Genomic DNA, 21,973 nt, shown 5'->3' with positions numbered 1-21,973 from the left:
TACAAATCCACCACACTCCAGCCCTTGTCGACTTGGCTTCCATAAACAGCCCTTCCAGCAGTAAAGAAAGACCATAGCAAAAATTATGTGAAGGATCCCAATGCACCTAATACTACCCTAGGGATCCCACAATCTCAAAGGCCTTCTAAGATCTTTCTCGAAAGAAGCCATATCCAATGACTTTCCTGCTCCAAAGCTCATATTTCAGCCTTGTTCTCATCACTATGTTTTGCAGCTATATGACAGAGTTCTTGTTTATTCAGTGTTTGTATAATTTTCCTAAATTTATTCCTACCAAAGCTTGTCTGGGCGGCAAGCTGGGATTATTCAATTCATGTTACAGAGCTTGTGTCTTGCTCAAGGCCCAAGTGGAGGGACTTGAATTCTAGCCTCCTGACTTTCCTCCCAACTGAGTAACAATGCACAGATGAGACTTTCTTTTCTGAAGTGCCTTTATCTTTTAAAAAGAGAATTCATTTGCCAACTTATCTTGGACAGCACAAAATAGAGCAAAAATACCTACGGCAGAGAATAAACCAGGAGTATTTCCAGAGGAGAATTGCTTCTTTTTGTTACGCTTTCCATCATTCTTGTAAATATATGACTTTCATGTGTTTACCTAATGCTTTGAGAAAAGACTCTTCATGCCTGTACGTGCATGTCTTGTCTTCCAAACTAGACTGCATGCTCCTAAAGCAAGAGAATCACATTTCTTCTCTTGTACCTCCTCCACTGTGCCACATCCAAGGGTGCCCACTTTTCCAAGCAATGCCTGATGGAGTAGGTATTATGCCTCCAAAACGGTCTACTAAAATTGCCTACAAAATAAACCTTAAACAAAAGAACAATTTACACAACTAAATCACAAAGAGGCTTTTGGATAAAAGGTGGCCAGGGAAACTATCCACCTTGCCTCCCTAAAATGGCCCCCTGCAGTGAGCATCCCCAAAATGACCCCTATAGCATCTGCACAAAGCACAGAAGGCATTTCCCCTAGCCACCATATCATCGCCTGAGTAGGACATGGTTGACGGTTAAGAAGAGCTTGGCTAATTCAGTCAGCTTGGCTCTCTCTGCCCTGCTCTGACTGACAGGCCGGGCCCCTGCTCATCCCTGAAAACTAGCATCAGGGAATGACATGCAGTTTGATAACATAAGATGCTTAGGTTTTTTGGCTCAAGTGAGATGTTCGGAGCTAATAGCCCTGTGAGCTGAGTTTTAGCTGCGATCTGCACCTTGAGATATCCGTTATGTCTGGCTCAGGAAAAAGGGAAAAGAATGAGAGCTTATTTCTAGAAAGGTTTCCGATGAGCAGCATTTGTCATTGAAGGGGAAGATGGGTGTAATTAGCTTGTCAGTCTAGTTTGGGCTGAGCAGGCTGTCTCTGCTAAGAAAGATGGACTAACTGCCAGAGCCACTGACAGGCAGTCGATAGCGCAGCAATTAATGTCATAAATAATTCCAGAACCAATTACATCAAAATGGACTCAGAGCTTTAAAAAGGTACAGAATTCTCTTATTCTTCCTGCTAACAGCAAGAAACAGCTTTCATTTTTCTCTGTAATTACTTTTCATTGTATATAGCAATACAGCTGAGATTTTCTGTCCATATTTAAGCCTTGTCTTTCTCCCAGCCTCTTCCCCCACCGCCAGCCTCCCTCCTTCACCCCACAGGACAAGGCTGTTAAAGTCGATCTTCCCTGCCAGAGCAGTGGGGTGAATGTATAATCTTTTAACTTGGCTGTTTCTGGAGAACTCCAGCTACACCTAAATGATTAAGAGCCAAGTTTTTGAAAATGTCATGGACAATGACAGCAGAGAGCCCCAAACAATGGCATTTGGAAATGAAGACATTTGTGAAATAAATGGATTTGTCTTATTATTTTAAAGGTTGCTGTGACTTTGCTTACACTGAATTTATTGATTTTTTTCCTTCTCCTTCTCCTTCTTCTTCGTCGTCCCCTCCTCCTTCTGTACAGTTGCAAGCACAGAAGCCAGGCCAAACTATTCCCTCTACACTGCAAACACAATGCAATGCTGCCTGTGTGGACAAATGGGCAATTTTTTTTAGATGGACAATCAGTCTCTTTAGCGTTTTAAGCGTTAAAATTACTTAAAAGCTATTCTGGTGAGCTGTCTCAACTCTTCAGCTCGTTCTCTATGCATTACAGTACGTACGTAGATAACACAAAGGCTATTATACCCATAATAGCAATGGCATACCAGATACCACTGATGCTAATGGTCTTTTTTTTGCTCTAGTCCCATCAGTTGCTTCCATGGCTGGTTTGGAGAAAGGAGCGGATTGTGGGAAAGCAAATTATTGTAGTATTCATTCACAGCTTTGTTCTGGGCCTGACAAACATTTCCAACTTTTCAACCATGGTGGCATTTACTCTGGAGGGACCAGGGAAAATGGCTTATGAAGCTCCCACTTCTTCGAAACCAGAAACAGCTGCTGGTGTCGCTTGCAGTTTGCTGAGAGTGCTCTGGCTTTGATCTCCTGCAGCTGATGGCTCTCCCTTTAGCAGTAGGTGTCACTGCGGTGAGTGGTAATTACAGCAGAAGATTTTTAGAGGACACAGGATAATTAGGCCAGCCCGTGCAGGCATAAACACTGACATTTACCATATTAAAAAACTGGAGATGTCGGCATTTTCCTCCCTTCCAAGACCACAACAATAGCAGCCTCACCAACAAAGACAAGTTTTCAAGAGAACAAAAGGTCTTTGCATTTGGGTGCCTGGTGCTTGGCAGTTACTCCTGAGTGGGTTCTGCTGACCACTTGGGAAGAGATCTGGTGAGGTTATGCGGCTTGTGTGTACTCACGCTCCCTCCCCTTGGACATGCAGAATGCCATAGCCTGGGTTTGAATGGTGGAGGGGGTGGTGGAACATGATAAATGATACCATGCAGAGAGCACCTCTCCTCTTCCACTTCAGGCTAGACACAGGTAGACTCTCTCAATACCCCCTTCACCTGGTACCAGTATGATTCCGTGGCAATAACACCAGGTATATTTCCTGGTTTTTTGACAAGTGACAGTCAGGTGGTAGGAAGGCAGGTGACCTCAAACTCTAGTCCTATAAATCCAAACCACTCTCCCAAGGGCTGAAGCTGTTGGGATGTCCTTCACCCTGCATCCCAAATAGAAATGGAACAAGTGTCTGAAGAAAAGTTCAGTAATACCTAGGATGCAGCAGAAATCTCAGTAAAGGCACCCCTTCTGAAGGATACCAGCCTATTTCAAGTGTAAGGCTGTAGAACCAGAAGGACCTGGGTTTGAATCCCAGCCTGGCCACTTTCCTATTAAAGGGCCCTGGCTAACTCAGATCTGTAGTTTTCTCTTCTACAAAATGAGAAAATAAAACCATGTAGCTCATAGGGTTATTGTAAGGATAAAATACATACATATATTTAAAGCATTGAGCACACAGGAAGCGTTTGATAAAATGATGGATAAAATGGTAGGAAGAATTTGATAAAATGGTAAAATTCTTTATAATTGCAAAAGTTCACTTGCCCCAAATAGTGAACTATGTTTGAAGTTGATTTCCCCAAAGAAGAAAGAAGGCTCAAGTCCAAGTTTTCTATGCTTGGGAGAGATGGCAGTGATTAAGCAAGGAGCCCTGGATACTCTCTGAATGCAAGACCTGGAGAGATGTGTGTGCCAGATAATAAAGTGGTGTGAATCAGTTTTCACATTTGCTCCCTCACCTACCCTGCAGATGTAGGGGAGGGCTTTCTTCAGGAGGAGACTACACTCTAGCCTTTTGGGTGGGAACTTCTCAATACGGTCTGGGTTTAAAAACATACTCCTAAACATGGAAGCCTTCATAATCTACCCAAATTTTACTTCTTTATATGAGGGTGCAGGGCCTGCATGCTTTGAAGTGGGTGTTTGGGAATGGGATCATGGAGACTTGTGGTCTGGGAGAGAAAGGTAGTGTGGACCCATGGAAAGATCTAGAAGCCTTGTTCCAGGTGACTATGTGCTAACCCTGGGAAAATTACTTCAACCATCTGAACTTGAATTTCCTCACTTATAAATGAAAGAAAATAACTCACCTCCACCCACCAGAGCTGTGAGATGAGTACATGAGCCAGCTCAGGTATAACACCTGCCTACTAGATACCAAATCCCTGCCCCTTCCTTTGTGTATTCCCTTTCTCATCTGTAAGACATCTGGTCTTCCTCACGAGGAGTTTGTGAGGATCTGGTGTCAAGTGGTATATAAATATAAAGTACTTCCTTGTTGCTATTATTCATAGTACCCTGAGGAGCTTTCTGGATGTCACTACTCCCCTCTTCAGGATGTCAGGCTCTGAGTTCCTGTTCTGACTCAGGCAGCAATGCAACCCTTCCGCACGGTTAGCAGCAACAGGTGCTAGCAAGCTGAACTGGAGATGGATCCTGCTCTTTCAGCTGTATTTTCCAAACTAAAAATAAGCCCAATAAATTTATTTCAACTATTTCTAGGTGTAAGAGTCAACATAAGATTGTTTTAGACACATAAACATCAGAATTTCTAGAGTATTTCAGTGATTTGTAAAAGAGTAGGACCACATATTTTAAATGCTAACTGTCTTGGACAATTTGGCTCCACTAGAGATATGCATTCCCACAGCAGAACTGAGAGGATGGTCCAACAGTGATCTATACCAAGCAAAAGTTGGCTTGCACAGGGAAGGTCTAGGGAAAATTATAAGCAGGCTTCAGGACTGGGGTGGTCTTTTTGGATGGTGTCTGAGGTGGTCCCAGAGCCATGCTCCCTCTGGTCCTCCTTGCTCTGCTAAGAGTTTTTTCTGCTCTTTAGGATCTTGAGCAACTGTTCTTCTCTCTCTCTTTTCCTTGGCTCTAAAGGAGCTAGATTCTTGCCCACCCTATAGGTATTGTGGATTATTGGATAAACCTGGGGCTTTTTTTTTTTTTTCCCAAATGACTTAGATTTAATCATCGTAAGCAAACTAAATGGAATGCTTACAATAGAGAAGAATTGCATGTCAGTGCCTTTTGCAAACTGAGCTGGGACAGAAAGGGACTGGGGCTTCCCCTCAACCTGATCCCTTCCAAACAAAGACATCCACAGTGTCCCTGGCAGCCTGGCTCAGCGGAGTGGGAGACTGCTGGTTCTGTGCATTGAGGTCGCCTTGCCCACCGCTCATTCCTGGCCAGCATCAGGAGCCCCACCTTATCGGCTCTGGTCATCGCCCTTCTTTTTGTGGCCTGAGACAATGTCATCAATCCGCAGCAACAGAACTGCAGTCTCCACTGCTGTCTTGTATGTTTGCAGCTTTATAGCCAGTGGCTCCCAGATGCCCAGTTCTTTCATGTCCATCAAAGTACTTGTCTCACCATTAAGGCCCAGGTCTCACAGTTTTCCTGGGTGTGCTTGGCCCGAAGGGAGGTAAGTAGACGAATGGTGCTGGCCCCACAGTTCTGGATAAGAGTACGAGGGATGACCTCTAGGGCCTGGGCAACAGCCCTGTATGGCCACTGCTCCACACCAGTCATGGCCTTGGATTTTTCTGTCAAGGCATGGGCCACAGCCATCTCAGAGGCTCCACCCCCTGGCACCAGCTCAGGGTCCAGGAGAACATTGCGGCACACTTGCATGGCATCCTGGAGGTTGCGTTCTACTTCCAAGAGAATCTCTTTGCTGGACCCCTGAAGGAGAATGGTGCAGGCCTTGGGGTCTTTGCACTCAGTGATGAATGTAAAGTACTCATCTCCAATTTTCTTGATTTCCAACAGGCCTGCTCCTGTCCCAACATCTTCTTTTCTCAACTCCTCTGGTCAGCTGACTATCCGGGCCCCACAGGCTCTAGCAATGCAATTATTGTCTGTCTTCCAGACTCTGCAGATGGCTGTGATATTGGCCCACATGAAGTAGTGCTGAGCTAAATCTGAGATGCCCTTTTCTGTGATGATCACGTCAGGCTTCAGATGGATAATGTCCTCACAGAGCTGCTGGATGTACTCTTCTTCCATTTGGAGGATTCGGGTGAAGTCTTCCTCTCGTGTGATCTCAATGTCAGTCTGGCTTTCCCGTTTCTTGTATTCTAGAGAAGAATCCAGCAGCACAATGCGAGGGTTCTTGATATAGTGCCGCATTAGTGGATGGGTCACATCCTTGTTAATCATGACTCCACGTAAGACACGTGAGTCTTCAATGATGCCCCCAGGTTTTGAAGTCAAACAAATCTGGACTCAAAGACTAGTCCTACTACTTCCTTGCTATAAAACATTGGACAAACTATTTAATAGATCTTAGTTTTACTTTTAGTTTTCTTTTTTTCTTTCTTGTGTGTTCTTGTTGGTATAATGGGTATAGTAATACCTACTGCATAAGGTTTCAGGGTGAATTATATAACATCCAACAAGGTAATCATGATAATAGTTATAGTAGTAGTAAAAGTAACAGTTGTAGAGTAGTAGTAATAATAATACTAGTAGAAGATACTGTGTTTTACACTGTTACTCAAGTCACAGCTAAAAATCATCATAGCTAGAATTTCAATCCATTTTCTGACTCTAAAGCCCCTTTTGAAAACAGCATAGAACATGCACAAAGCACCTGAAGCACAATCATCTATGTTGGTTTCCTTATTGCTCGCATTGGATGACAGTGCTAGGTCCTCTGATTGAATTTGGATTCATTTGAGATATTTGGTTGCTCTGTTAGACTCTTCCTCCTCCCAGGGCCCTTCCAGGGTGACAGATGACCTCTCAACACCACTGCCAACTTCAGGTTCTCTCTGCTTGGAGGATTAGGAAATGGGTTTGGTGGAGATGCTGGCTGTGATGTTCCTCAAGAGGCATAGAGGTGGGTGGAAAACGCCAGGCCTGGGGTCAAAGATGCTATAGAGTATTGGACATTTACTAAACTCCTCAATTTGTTTTATTTTCTGTGTAATTCAAAGAGTCCCCCAAATCTACTCCCACCCCCACCCCAGCCAGTATCTCTCTCACCTCTCTCATCTTCTGAGTTTGTCCTCTTAATTTCCCTGCTGGTAAAGGTGGGTACCCCTTGGTATGTTCCAAAGTCACTTCTTTCCATTTGATGGTAAGCCAGAAAAGGGTAGGAACTCTTTACCAATTTTGTTTGTCAATGTATCTCTACCTCCTGGAATAGTAAATGGATCATGGAAACTACTCAGTAAGCATTTATTGAATGAATGAATGACTTTGATTTAATGAAAGTCCTTTGAAATTTCCAGTGCTCTAAGAACCTCTTTTCTCAGAATGAGGAAAACCAAGTTTTCCAAAAGAAAACAAACCCCAACCTCTAAAACTTCAGGTTAAATTTAATTCTCTCAAATCACCAAGCTTTATTCTTATCAGAAGCAATTCAAGTGCCTCTACCAGTTAGGCCTGCTAGAAGCCCAGAATTCTGGTAGCTGACTTAAAACTACTTTTTTGGAGGGATCGAAAGAAAAGGTAGGAAAAGGAGGAACTTAATACTCCATTTCCTTTGTGTTGTTTTGAAACCCATTTTCCTACATTGTGTGTTATATGTATTCTGAATTTTGAGGACTAATGGAAAAAGCATTGTAGATATCTCTTCAAATGTGGATTCCTTCATCGAAACTTTGTGTCATCTATAGATTTGATAAGTACACCTTCGTTGTCATCATTCAAGTCTTCATACAAGAAAAATAATAACAACTTACCTTTTTGTATCATCTAAGATATAATATTTATACATATAATTATGTTATATACATACAATATATTAATAATACATTACTACTACCTACACATATTTTCTGTGCTTCTTGACCAGGGAAAAATCCAATTCTGTGGGGTTATTATATTTTTTTAGATGGTGACTTTCCCATTCTCACCATCACCATCCGTAAAAATCTCATAATAGTCAAGCATAAATAAATTTCTTTATTTCTCTTCTAACAGAGTCAACTCTCTGAATGGATACCCTAGAGTGACACTTGAGTTTATTACAGCATCAGGAGCAGCACCCAAGAACAGGAGCTAGGATATCATTGAGTAAGGCATCGCATGAAAGTGTGCATGGTAAAGGAGGGCGACAACCCCTTTTGAGTCTATCATTGATCAACATGAATGCAGAGTTTAATTTTGGGCTTTCCAACAATTTATCTGCCAACTTCTTACTTGACTTGACTATGCTGCTGCTCTTGGATTTCAGCCTGATTTGAACATATATTTTTAAGACTTAAGAAGACATCTCAAAGCAAAATTTAGAAATTTTATATTTGTTATACTGAACAAATTGTTTCTAAGTTTGAAGAATAGAGAAAAAACATTTAGTTGGAAACTCTGTAAAAAGGAATATAGATGTAGGGTAGAACAGAACCATCATTCCTCTGGTCTTGTAGTGGACAGATATTTTGGATTCCTCATGATGTCATATGAGCCCTTAACCTACCAGTGTCTGAAGCCAGTCATGTGAGCCAATAAGTTGACTTGAACTGGTTTCTGTCTCTTGTAGCTGAAAAGCACCCAACACAGTATCAAATAGTTCCCTCTCCCATTTAACTTACATCATCTTTCCTACTTCTTTTTCTTTGCTCAACTCAAGGAAATATTGCACACTTTTACACACTTAGAAAATTTGCTATCTCATTTATCACCATTTCATACATTTTAATACTGATTTTTTTTACATATATACTTGGTTTTTATCAATAAATTGCAAGTTCATGGAAAGTAAAATCAAATACTTCTTTGAATAACACCTAGCATAATTTCCTTGCACACAGTAGGTGCTCAGTTAGCATTTGGAAATGAAGATTAATGGCAGATTCATGGAAAATTCACATGCCTAAGGGTTAATGATGTCTTCATTCATTAGTTTATTCATCAAATATTTATTAGATACTTACTATATATTTGATATCCTGATAATGAAATTAGCCTGATGATACATGTGTTCTTCTTCAGAATTGTCACAGATTCCTGGCATGGTTGCAGGGAGCAAGTAGGAGAAGGAGACTTTGGAAGAACCAGTTCTTGATATCATTTCACATTCAAATACAACATACAGCTCAGCCTATTGGAGAAAATTCAGATGAGAATTCCCTGTGTTTAATATCTGTCATTAAAATGACAGTAATAAAACCTAAAACCCAAAAAGGGAAAATCAGCTGGGTCCTTATAGATTGTCACAGACATGAGCAATAAAAACTAAATCAATCACAGATCGTGGCAATAGATAATTTAGCTAGTACTGGAAATTAAACGAAAGGACATTTCCAGCACTCAGCCCCCATTGCGAGAGGATAAACATACCCTCAGCATTCAGATGGGCTCATTGACTAGTGTAGGGTGAAGATAGGGGGAAGAAGGGAAAATTATTTAAATAAGATTTAAATTGCTTTGTTTCCTTATTCCACCAAAGGTTGTCTTTGCTATTACATTGCAATATTTAGCCATCAACATTTCTGACACACCATGGGTTTCTTGGCATTCCCATCCTTGGTCAAGGGGAGGAAATGTGGCTTTCCTGAGAGTGGGCCTGTATTCTGGGCAGCTAGAGCTCAGTTGTAGATTACTGCTAGGGCCAGATTTGGAGAAGGGATTTTTGGAACAGAGGCAAACGTAGAGAGGGGCAAAGAGCACTCCCAGGAGCCAGGAGATCTCTGTTCCAGGCCTATTTCTGCCACTATCAATCACAGATCAACAAATCTGGGCTTCACAGTTCTCACTGGCAAAGGGAAAAGATCAGACTCAATGACCTCTCAGATGTTGTCTCGTGCTAAGACTGTGATTCTGTGATAAATGATCAGTATGAAGAACACAGTCCCAGTATTATGGCCTTGACCTTGAGGATTTTGGCTACTAGACTGAGTGAATGCCTTGACAGTAGAAACTCCTCCTCCCCACCACCCCAGCAAACATTGTATTTAGAATTAATGGATAAACGAATGACCAATGGGGCTATCTTCCATTCTTTGGAGACTGGATTTAGTTCACTGTAGTGTGCCCAGTGAGGGACAATTTTTACTTCAAATACAATATTGTCTTCTCCTTTGGGCTGATGTAAGGGGAATCTCTGGATCCATTTCCAATATTTGATTTCTCTGAAGAAAACTGCCTGTGTTTAATTCCTGGTTAGGAGATTTCCCTTGGATGTTAAGCCACCTTCCCTGACCCTTGTCCAATATGGGCAATTCTCTTAGTATAACAACATGTGGGAAAGAGGGTTTATGCCACTTTCAGGAGAAGTGGATGGGGCTCAGGGGTGTTACAACTACCTGTGCAGACACCAAAGGCAATATGTTAAGGAACAAAACACCTGCCCCCTCCCATGAGCATGAATCGTTGATGTAGTCCCAGTCACTTAAATCTGGGCGAATGAACTTAGACATTATAGTTGTTGCCTGCAAGGTGGGAAGTCCAGGTAGCAGTGGAATGTGCCAAAAACAAGGAAGGGAAGGGACAGATTAAAGGAGTGACTGCGGAGGCTCTTGGGAGCATGTCAGCTGATCATTGAACTTTAAAACCATGTTCAAGGCAATTCTAAAGGCCTGAAGAAATGTCTTTGGATTTGAAAGTAAATGATATTTAGTAAACTATTGATAAAGGGACACTGATAGCCTCTTTGAAGAACTTTAGGGAAGGAACACAGTTTGAGAATATAAAACAAGTTATGCTCTCAGACATTCTGACGTTCATTTCTAGCTCCAGGGTTGGGACATGTGTCTGGCACCCAGCAGGCTTTCTGTTCTTTCAGGACCCCATTTTCCCCACCAGCCTGCATTATTTTTTTTTCCTCTTTAACTCTCATATCAAGTCCCTTCTCAAACATGAAGATTTGCCAGCTGTTCTCAGCAATCTCTCCACCACCCATTCACAGAATTTACGATAACGGCAAACACTTGATGAGTGTACCAGCCCCTGTGCTAGGCACATTTCGTGTATTATAGCAATTGCCCCTCTCGACAGCCCCAAGAGAGAGGTACACTTATTATCCTCATTTTAAAAATAAGAAAGCTGAGGCTTTCAAGAGGTTAAGCCAACTTGCCCAGTTGGATGGGACTCAAACTCATGCATCCTAAATCCAGGCCCATGCCTTGAACCCACTACACTGTACTACATTATCTCTGTACTAATAGTTAGAACGGGCCCTTTAGAAATAATTATGCATTGTTTGCTTTTGGCATAGTTTTTACTTCTGTGTCACTGTAATGCTGCTTAGATCTCTTCTGCCAACCTGGCCCTCAGCTCTAAAGACCCAGGCTCATGTCCCTTCCTTCTTTGCTCCCTCCCTCCTCTGTCACCTCTAGCCTGCAAGCCCAGCAAATGAGATATCAGCATGGCAGATCCCTCCCAGCCCACTCTCCCCTTGGGGCCCTGACTAATTGCTCATCTCAGACCAGTTTCCTTCAGAACTGTCCTTTTGTCTGCCTCCTTTTCTCTGCTGAGCTGCTAGAAGGCCAGGGGGCAATGTGAAGTCCCCCTGTGTACATACAGCCTCAGCGTAGCTGTGCTGCAAAGCCAGTTTATTATCTTAAGAAGAGGATCTGGTTTAGCCTGAGTTTACATCTCATCTGCCTTCCATTCATTAGGTGGGCTCTAGGGCTCAGCTTACACTGAGTAAACTCAGCTGGTATGTATACAATGCCAGCAACATGGAGGAGGCTAACACGTGTTGAATACATCTACTGCATCTCAGGTCTCTGAAGGTCACTCACTAAAGTAATATATGGTGCTAGTGTTGGTGGCTGAAGGTCAAGTCATCTTGCTTTTCATAATGCATAAACCTGAAACTCACCCAGACACCAATCATATGACCTAAACCTTGGAACAAATATTTTACTAAGTAAATCAGTGAGCATGCTGGCATTTCTATTAACCTTCAATGCACTGCTGACAGAAAATGAATAATGATAAATAATAACTCAAGCCTGTAAATCATGCTTAGCATCAGGAGCAAGAAAAAAATGTTCATGTGTGCTACCATCTGTTAGGAGGAGAGCAGCAGGGACTTGAGGAGAGAGGTGGGAGAAGGGAGAGCAGGCTGCCGTTGGCTGGGGTAAGCACCTTTTGGATTCAATAAACTGACCGAGAAAGGTTAAGTCACTTCTAAGCAGGATTGATAGAGTAAGGAAAACACCGTTTCCTCCTGTCTCCTGTTTGATGGACATCAGTTTCTGACTTCGATCTGCCACCTTTGGGTGTTTCCTCTTTTCCCCACCTTATTTTTGGTGAGGAAGGTTGGCCCTGAGCTAACATCCATTGCCCATCTTCCTCTTTTTGCTGAGGAAGATTAGTCCTGAGCTAACATCTGTGCCCATCTTCCTCTATTTCGTATATGGGATGCCGCCACAGCATGGCTTGATGAGCAGTACACAGGTCCATGCCCAAGATCTGAACCTGGGAACCCCAGACCGCCAAAGCAGAGCGTGCAAATTTACCACTATGCCACTGGGCCAGCCCATCTTTTCCTCACCTTTGGCCTCATTAAATCTGTTTCAGCTCCACCCACTGGGTTTCGCCATCATTTGTAAAGGAGTCCTCTAACTAAGCAAAGCCCTTTTGGAGACTTTCTTCTCCTCCCCCGACCCCCCACTTGTAGCACTTTGTTCTCATTGCACCATGGGCAGGGGTAGGAACTAGACCACTGCCCTGAAGTTGCTACCCTCCTCAAAAACATCTGTGCAGAGTGAGGTCCCAGACAGAAGGGCCTCCAGCCTTCCAGCACAGAATAACTCACTGCAATTCCAAACAATTTCACAAAACCGAAACCTGACCCCCAGATCTCCGGGGTGTGTGAGACAGTAAGGGTACCACTGAAACATTCCCTTTATAGGGAAACTCTCAGTTCACTTGGGTAGAGAAGTTCTAGAAGTTGATGCTTAACATCCAAGAGCATCTCTTCCTGGGGTTGTGGAGATGCATTTTCTCTCCTCTCCTCTCTCTTCTCTTTCTTTCAGTGGGGCCAACATTTGCCAAGTTGGCCTTGCCTTCAGATGCATTCTAGCCGAGAAGCAGACAAAGGCATGTTCTATGGTAAAACTTCTTGGAATAAAAATCCATCTATGCCATTTTTTGCTGATTCTGTGAGTACCCCAAGTGCCAAGGCAGCTCTGGTTCCAGATTCACTGAGAAGTCTGACTCGAGGTCACACTGACCTCTCCTCTTTCCAGATGACCCCAGCCTGCCCAGACAACAGGCTGCTGGAGAAGAAGTCAGGACTGACAACAGGCTTTCCGTCTCAGACCCCATATCTGTTTCTCCACAAGAAATGGGGAGCAACCGTCCCTGCAAGGGTGACAGCTCGTTGGGTTGAAAGGGATATTGCTGATTATAATGTGTGGCCCCTGGGGCTCTATCTATGCTGGCTATTTTGTGAGTTAAATGTGGGGCTTTTTCTTGGGAATTATATAATCAAAGAGAGAATGCATTCCTTTTATTGTTTGAAACGTGAGTCTTCTTTGAACGCCAGTAATTTAAAATCATTCTGTACCCCTTGAGATCAGAGTTATGCTAAGTGATGATAAACCAGATAGTGTAAATGGAAGAAAAGCAGTTCTAGCTGCTCACAGAAATTTTGGCTTTGGCTTTTCCTTTATTTGCTATTGGATCCATTTCCCCATTTGAATTTGGGGCCTCATCAAAGAATTGGCAGGGAAACGCAGCCAAAGAGCATTGAGTTTACAGTGATAAACTTACTGTGAGGTCCCCACTAATCTGAGTAACCGTGGACATCTCCCTCTGGGCCTCAGTTTCCCCTCCCATAAAATTGTCTAACATTGTGTGATTTTTGTGGTAGCTTTTCTCCTCTTCAGCTTTTCCCCTCTTCTTCTCTTTGTTTCTCTACCTTCCCCGTTTTTTTAATTAGAGAGGAAAATAGATGAAAGAAAAAACTAAAAGAAAAGCAGAAAATTAGCATTTTCTTGGCTGCACATTTCAGTTATTAATATTGCAATTTGAGGTAATGAAATTCACAAAATGCACAAAGTATAAGGTTTGCCTGGTGGGGTGAACTCCACCGCATGGTATATGGCTTGAATTTCGAGCTGAGGTTCATTATGCAGACTGCACAATGTGGGTAAGCTAACAATGCCATAAACCCTTCACTTTTGCATTTCTTGACTTTAATGTTGCATTACTGTAGGTTTTGGGTTTTAATATGCTGTATAAATACGGAATACATATTTGTAAGTACAGGCACCATGAAAGGGAGGATTTTTCTGTTTTAACTCTCAGGCTTTGAAAGCCCAACTCTGTTTGCTCTCTGGTTGACTTTGTTAGAAAGCAGGTGGGAGGAAGTAGGGCAGGGAAAGTTACCTAGAAACAATCCTCCTTTATGCCCAAATCCATTATGAAAGGCAGAGGCTTGCTTTTCGCCCTCACTGCAGTTTGCAGAGCATTTAGTAATGGAGACCGAAGGCTCCAGGGAGGGGAAGCATCAGGATAAAGGACAGATTTTGCTTGGTCATCCCTGGCACCTGCCCAGGCCAGCCCTTCCTCTGGCTCTGCTGATGGTCAGTGCCAGCTCCCTTGCTTGTTGTCTCTCCCATTAATGATGTTACTCACACTGAGCAGGGAGTGGAAGCCTCTGGGCAGCAGAAAAGATGAGAATAGCTGCATGCTTTATCTCTAGCAGAAGACATGGCAAATTCCCTGCACCTAATATAGACGGTCAGTGAGCATGGGATGGATGCTCATGGAGGATAATGTTAAGTCCTCACTGCCAAGGACTTTCCAGGCCCCCAGCCTGTCTGACTAGGTGCTCTCCATTGTTAGAGGCAGCAAAGAGACCACTCTTTTCACCCTTAGGAGGCATTGTTGTCAGCCTCAGCAGTCCCGGTTGTCAGCACTCATGGTTGTCTTTGTCCAATGGCTGGGTTCCCAAAGGTCTTCCCATTAGGCATGGACTGAGATATGAAAGGGCTTGATATTGTAGGAGAGACTAATATTGTTGAAGAGGCAGGTTTGGGGAGAAAAACAAAAACCAACTTCTAGAACTCAAAGAGAAGATGCTTTATGCCCTAGGACTTCGTTTGTGAGCCCTTCTGCAAGTGCCCCCAGCACCGTTCTGATCCATGCCATGCCCCTTTGGGGACAGCATCTCTGCATCTCAGAATCACACATGTTCAGAGCCAAGGGAGGCACTCAAGGTAACACAACTCTTCTCAGTTCTTCCCCTAACTAAACTGGTGTAACCTTTAAGACATGCACTTCTGTTAAGGGCCTTGGCACTTTCTACTTTGCCTTGAAACTATTGGTACATTCTCTTATCTCCTCTACTTTCCTTTGAGGTAAGATTTTCCCATGTCCTATTCAATTGACTCAGCATTTATTGAGGGCCTACCATGTGCCAGGCCCTATGATATCTATGATATCCATTTGATAATGCATAAGACAATGGTCCCTGCCCTCAAGGTGCTCATCAAGGTGCTCATAGCCTGGTGAGGTAAGATATCACATGAATAAACAGTGCTCATTCATTGGGATGAGTGCTGTGGTCGATAGGGGCAATTCTCTCTGCCTCAGGGAGCAGAAGGGTGGAAAAATGAAAGTGCATTCGGGGAATGTCAGTTTGGTATGACTGTTACTTAGGGTGGTCTCAGTTAAGGTGAGACCAGAAAGTAGACTGAGGCCAGGAGGTCAAGGGCATGTTTAGGTCCTTCCCTAGAATTGCACATTAATACCTGGTGATTCCAGGACTAGATCTAGAGGCCCAGAGGATCTACTTCTTAAGAAAGTCTTCAGGAGACCAAACTTGGGCCTTCTAGCATCCGGAGCCAACCCAGGGCATCCACACTGCACTTAGTAGAGTTATTTGGGCCTTCTGTGGTCTACATGCTGCATTTGGAAGAGCACACAAAGTCTCCCCTTTCCTGAAATACTTTTCTATGAGCTCATCTTAAAATGCAACGTTTCCACCATTAGTGTTATTCATGTACGTTCAGGTATGGTGTCCTAAAGGCATATATTAAGCTCTAAATATTTTACCTGGTAAAGACAACGTGCTCTGATGTTGTTTGTCACGAAAAACTAGGACCTCAGCTGGACAACTGCCACGACCACAAACCTACCAGATTATACACTGGCATGCATTTCAGGGCACCTGGGGCAACTAGAAGATACTAAGATCATGCATGATAAGATGGAAGAAGCCCTCTTGAAGGGGGCGGGAAGGTGGTTCTAGAAGCAAAGATTGCTATCTATCCTGGCCTAGAACATCCTAGGTTCTCTCAGAGATCTTCTTTGCCGCGTCAGTGCCGGAGACCTTCACTAAACCACTCTGGGGAGTGTGTTTGTGTGTATGTGTGCTAATAGGAAGGAAATTACACTCTCAATGCTGAGACACAGAGGCACTAGCTGACACATTAGCATCCTGATCTGACATGGCTGTCAGAAAAATTATCAGTGACCCAGAAGGGGCCACACTGAAGGTGATTTACCCCCTTACTTGACTTAAGCTGAGCTCTCCGCAGAGAAGGCCGTGCCAATTAAGTAAAGAATAAGGCAAATGTGTGTGTTATGGTGCCTGGTGTTGACAGCTCCCTCAGAGACACCTACAAATTAATTTTCTCATCGTTTCCTTGTTCTGTAACCAGTTCCAAAATGGAAACCTCAGCAGTTTATCTCCTCAATCTCTATTCCCTTCTTCATCCACTTTTTTCCAAAACAAAATTAAATCATTTAACAACAATTCTAATAAGCACTAAAAAGTGTAATGAACCAGATAATGAAGAAGAACTCATATTATTTTCTTTATCTACTTTGTATTTAATTTATTTTGTATGTTTCCTTTGCATACCTCTTGCCTGAGAGTGTTTTCAACAACATTAGGATTGTAGGTAAATATTTCATTTAGTTCCATTGAAACCTGGTAAAAATCCTGATTTAAAAGCTGGATAGAATCCTGTCCAGACAACCCAGGACAGGGTCTCAAAGCTCATTCCCAGGACAAGCCACCCCTCTTTGGGACTTGGTGTCACTCAGGCTCCAGTGAATTCCTTCTCAAGCCTCAAGCCAAATGGGTCCCACCTGGGTCTAAGGTAGCCATGCTGATTTCCACTTTGAGTCTGGGGTACATAATAGGAAGTGTGGTTCGTGCTAGATTGGACTTCTCCTTGTCTGTGGTTATGATCCTTGGGTGTGAGGGACCAGACTAGGATGTGGCTGAAGCAACAGGATCCAAAGTCTCAAGTCCAGGGACTCGTGGCTCTTAGGAGTTCTGCAATGTGGCTGGGCACCATTCACCCATTCACTGTAAGATGCTCATAACTATTCCATGGCCTGTGAAGCATGTAGATTGGGTAGAATGAATTACCCAGTTATTCCTTCCTGAAATCCTTCAGTGGCTCCCTAAGCAAAGGTCCAGGTGCTAGGACGAGCAGAGTGAACAGATAATTGGAAGAGTACTGCTCTAGTAGATACTGTGTCCACATTCTTTACAGCTTATGGAGTGAGATAGACTAATCAGCCTGGAGAATTTAGGATGGATACTAGAGAAACACGGACAAAAACCATCTTGGTTTTCTCCCCAAAGTATGTAGTATTTCTGCTTCAGTAAAAGGAAAATATAAGTCTCTCTTTTAAACCCAAACCCCAGGTTAAAAAAAATATGAAGGAAAGGAGCAAGGAAAAAAAACAGTAAGGGAGGGAGGTGGGAAGGGAGAAAGGAAAGAAGATTAGAAGGAAGGGAAGGAAGGTAATTCACTTATTTAATTATACATCAGGGCATTTTTTTTTCCAAGGAAAAACACATTAAATGGCTGCAAACATGACCTTATTTGGATTAGCCTTGACATTAGGATCAAGGGCGAGGGTCTCAGATACTGCAGGATCACTAGTGCCTTTGGAATAACTGCAAAAGGAAAGGGGATGAATGGTGGCAGACATTTGCCTCCCAGAAAGGCAATTTGAGGTATGTCCGAGAGGAAAAACCTAGAATCTGTGCAAGAGGAGGTGCCCTGAGCTTCTGAACCCTAACAAAAAGTGTGGACTGAATTGTAGAGAAATATTACTCAGCTCTCTCCAGGGTCCTCCATGGAAGCCCAGGGTGGAGCGGAATGGCTGGGAATCCTAGCTCTGACAATTCCTGGCTAGTAGTCTTGGCTCTGCCTTTATTGCCATGCTAATTAATTTCTCAGGGCCTCAGTTTCCCTGTCTGCACAATAGGCATGAAAACATTGTACCTATCACAGGGGGTCATTGTAAGTATCACATGAGATTAAAACCATAACCCAAGACTGTAAATGCTGGTAGATGTTTGGGTGCTTTCTATTGCTCTGAGCCTGTCACTCTCACCTAACCCTCTTGCTTTTCTAAAGCTCCCTCCTTCCCCTGCAAACTTCCAATGTCCTCAGCTCTGTGTTAAGGAGAGGTTTTCTTGAGCGGAGATTGATTAAAATGTAGTGGCATACCCTCATTTTGCGTCACCGTGTGTGTGACTAATAGCCATGGAATTCGTGCCACAGATAAATAATTGGCCCTTCAGCCATCTTCCACGTCTTCAGAGACACACAACCATGATCTATCACAGCCGCAGACATCTCAATGAGCATCATCTCTAGATCATAATAGATCATGTTACATTTGTATGTGCCCAGGAACATAATTTACTATTAAACGGGGCCAAGATCAGCACCAAAGAAATTATCCTTCCGCGGAGGCGGACTCTTCGATTGCATTATATGCACGCTGTGGTTTTTAAAATATTAATTATATTGTAAACTAAAGGTTTACTTTATGTGTCATAAATCTTGGTGTCTCTTCTTTCTGCGTGCCCAATAAATATACTTCTCATCAACTTTTAATTATGCTGTTTGCATTATTCTGTCCCGAGGATGAGAGTGCATGCTAAATCATGGCCTTCTAATGTGGACTACAGCATAAGTTTAGTTAATTAAACCATATATTTTATTAGTTCTTGCACCTCCATCTTGTACAACCATGCATTATTATGTTGAAGTTGGGGAGCGCATAAAATAACATAGCAAAGGTGTTTTATTATTATTATTGTTATTATTTATTCTGGAGATTCAGATAATTTAGGTAAATTTGAATTGTTTTATCTCTGTGTGGTTCTGCTGCCCTCTGGACTCTGGGCGCACTGTCTCCAAAAGCAGGGAAGGGATGGACATGTTATCAAAGGGCCAGGCCACAGTTTTGAGACCAGTTCCCAACCTAATGATGGAAACTCAAGCATGTGGTAGGTTCCAAGCTCTCTGCAAAGCCAAGAGCAGCGTCCTAGGCAGACACATCAAACTCAACCCTTTTCTTCCTTTATTTTGTGCCTTTGGGCAAATGGCCTTTGGTCTTTAGGACCATTTCTCTGCTCTTTAATTCATGCACAAAATAACAGGGGCTTCGGGATACAATTCTTCTTCAAAGTTTCAAAGCAGTTGGGCATAGGTTCTTGAAGGGAAGTCTGAGCTATCCCTGAAGGCAGGCAGCTTGAGAAAGGGATTAATCAAGGGAGAGATTTGAAGCCTGATTCGGTGACATTGCAGGTCTGCCACTCCATTGCAGGTCACATAGCACTGACAAGTAGAAGCTTAGGAGCCAAAGGAATTCGAGTTGAAACCTTGTTTTGCCACTCATTAGCCATGTGACCAAGAAAAGATATTCAATGGTGCCAGCCTCAGTTTCCTCATCTAAAAATCAGGTGCATAAAACTACCCCTTCAAGCTATTGTGATGATTGAGATATAATGTAAGTCAAGTGCTTAACACAGTGCTGAAATACGATGAGTGTGTAATAATTTGGGTACCTGTTGCTGCTACTCCTATTGTTGACATTCTCAGGATCTAGCAGGTCCCACGAGCGGACATACAGCACTAACCTGCAGGCCTCGGGGGCCAAATCTGTGGGGTCAGTCAATGGCTATACCACAACACAGCTTGACTGAAGTCACTCTTGGGTGAAGTTGACTGGCACTAATAGCTAAAACAATCGTTTCTGGAAAATTCTCTATGTTCTCTCTTGTCCTCATATTGACCACCAAGTTGTACTTTCCTCTAGGTCCCAACTGCTCCCTCAACGCACATCTTGGCATCATCCGTAGCCATCCCTGGCTTTCCAATCTGGACATGCATCCCCGGATGTCTGATGCCCCATGCCTCACAGCTCTTTGCCACACAGGCAGAGGGAAGCCCTGCACACAGATGCAAGTGACTGCATCCCGTTCAACAGCAAGAGGGTCCCTAAGGCATATGGGACACTTCTAGTGCCTGCTCCTTTATAAACGACTCCCAAAGAATGTGCTGGCTTTATCAGCTCCCTCATTCTCCTGCTCTTCCCCTCACCAAAAAAATAAATAAAGAGCGGAGGCATGATCTGTTTTGTTTCAACTTTTAAAAGCCTTTGAAGGCACAGCTATTTGAGAACCAAAAAAAAAGCATTTTGTTTCTCAACTGCTGCTCAGGTGGTGAAGCCCCCCTTGTCCTTCACAGGGAGGGTAGGGAGGGGCAGTTGCATTTTATGATTGGCTCAGGCCCTTCTCCTGCAAACCCTCGGAGGGCCCTCCAATTGTGCTGCCCTCCGGGACAGAGTCCGCAGCAGAGTTTGCAATAAACAAAGGCAGTGAGTCACAGAAACATGACCAGGGTCGACTGGAAGAGCCTTTGCTTTCGGACCCCTCCCCTGCGGGAATGTGGGTGGGGACCAGGGGAAGGAACCCCCAGAGGAAGTCTTCTTGCCTGTAATGGATCCCATATGCCAAGGGCTGAGTTCTGATATTCTCCAGTCCCGAAGCACCTAGGCTTTGATTTTTATTTTATTTTGGATGGGTGGAGGGGTAGAATCAGTATGCTTGGGCCTCAGATCTCAAGTTGACAGTTCAGCATTAAATAAAGCATTAAACTCCAACATGAATTTCTTTTTCCAGTGTGCCTGCGTGTGGTCTTACCTCCCCCTTCTGCCCTATGGCTTTCTACTCCCTTTCCTTAAGACTTTCTTTATCTACCAGTTTTAAAAATTACAAAGAGGTTTATGCTCTTACCTATGAGAATATCATTTGTCTCTGCCCAATCTGAGGATACTGAAGGGAGGCTGACACTTTCCATAATTTATCTCCCTGTGGATGGAGTAAATCTGGAAAAGTTAGAGGGATGGAAGGGAAGGGACTTCAACAGAGGTCCCATACCCAAGTATCAACACTGCTAGTCCAGGTGAGTAGCTGACAGCATGAAAATCTAATTTGGGAATTTTCTGTTCCTTGAACTAAATGTTACATAGGTTCCTTCCTTTTCTGTTGCTATTTTGTAGAAAGAAAAAGAAATTTTCAGCAAGATCTAGCCTGTTGACAAACAGGAATCCTCAACTATGTTCTAAAAGTTCATAACCCCCAAGCCAAGCAAGGCTCCCCTGGCTCTATTTTTACAATCTAATTTCAGACTCACAGCCCTTCGTGAGTCTAAGGAACTTCAGTAATCAATGGCTACAGGCGAGAACTTCTGAGAGAACGTAAGCTTGAACCATAGAGAGATACGCCCCCACAATCCATTCCATGTTTGACGAATCCAAGAGGACCCGGATGGAGCACAGACCTGGAGCATTGCACCTTTGATCTGATGGACTCCACATCTCCATCAGGACACGGGGGCTTTGCAGGCAAGCAGAAACCAAACTGAATTCCAGATGGAAAGGAAATCCAAGTGTCACCCTGGGATGCTGATGATCTGGTTTAGTCATTACAAATGCCACAGCTAACAGAAAGCTTCAATCTGAGCCGTTAAGAATTTACTAGTTTTGTCTCTCGACCCCTACTGCGGGAGACCTCTGAACCTTTATTTTCCTTGGAGGCTGTCCTGAGTTTTCTTCTTTAACGTTGTCCCTGATTTATGGTATGTCCACATTTCCCTGGATAGTACCATCTTTTGAGTTATACATCATCAGAGTGACTCATTCTGATGATGTATGGCCCCAATACATCATCAAAGCTCCTTGCTCTGCCGTTGCACTAATGATATGTTAGTGTAATACATCACCGGGCTGAGCTGCAGCTGTGATGAATGGTGCTGAGGG

General features: G+C 43.3%; 1 pseudogene; it reads right to left on the bottom strand.

The window, feature by feature from the left end:
* Positions 1-5,176: 5,176 nt before the first annotated feature.
* The window catches only part of LOC131406900 (T-complex protein 1 subunit gamma-like), a 173,946-nt pseudogene continuing 157,149 nt past the window's right edge, over positions 5,177-21,973 (bottom strand).

The sequence above is a fragment of the Diceros bicornis genome, chromosome 6, assembly GCF_020826845.1.
Source record: "Diceros bicornis minor isolate mBicDic1 chromosome 6, mDicBic1.mat.cur, whole genome shotgun sequence".
Taxonomy (NCBI): domain Eukaryota; kingdom Metazoa; phylum Chordata; class Mammalia; order Perissodactyla; family Rhinocerotidae; genus Diceros; species Diceros bicornis.
This window is presented reverse-complemented; position numbering and strand designations above follow the sequence as displayed.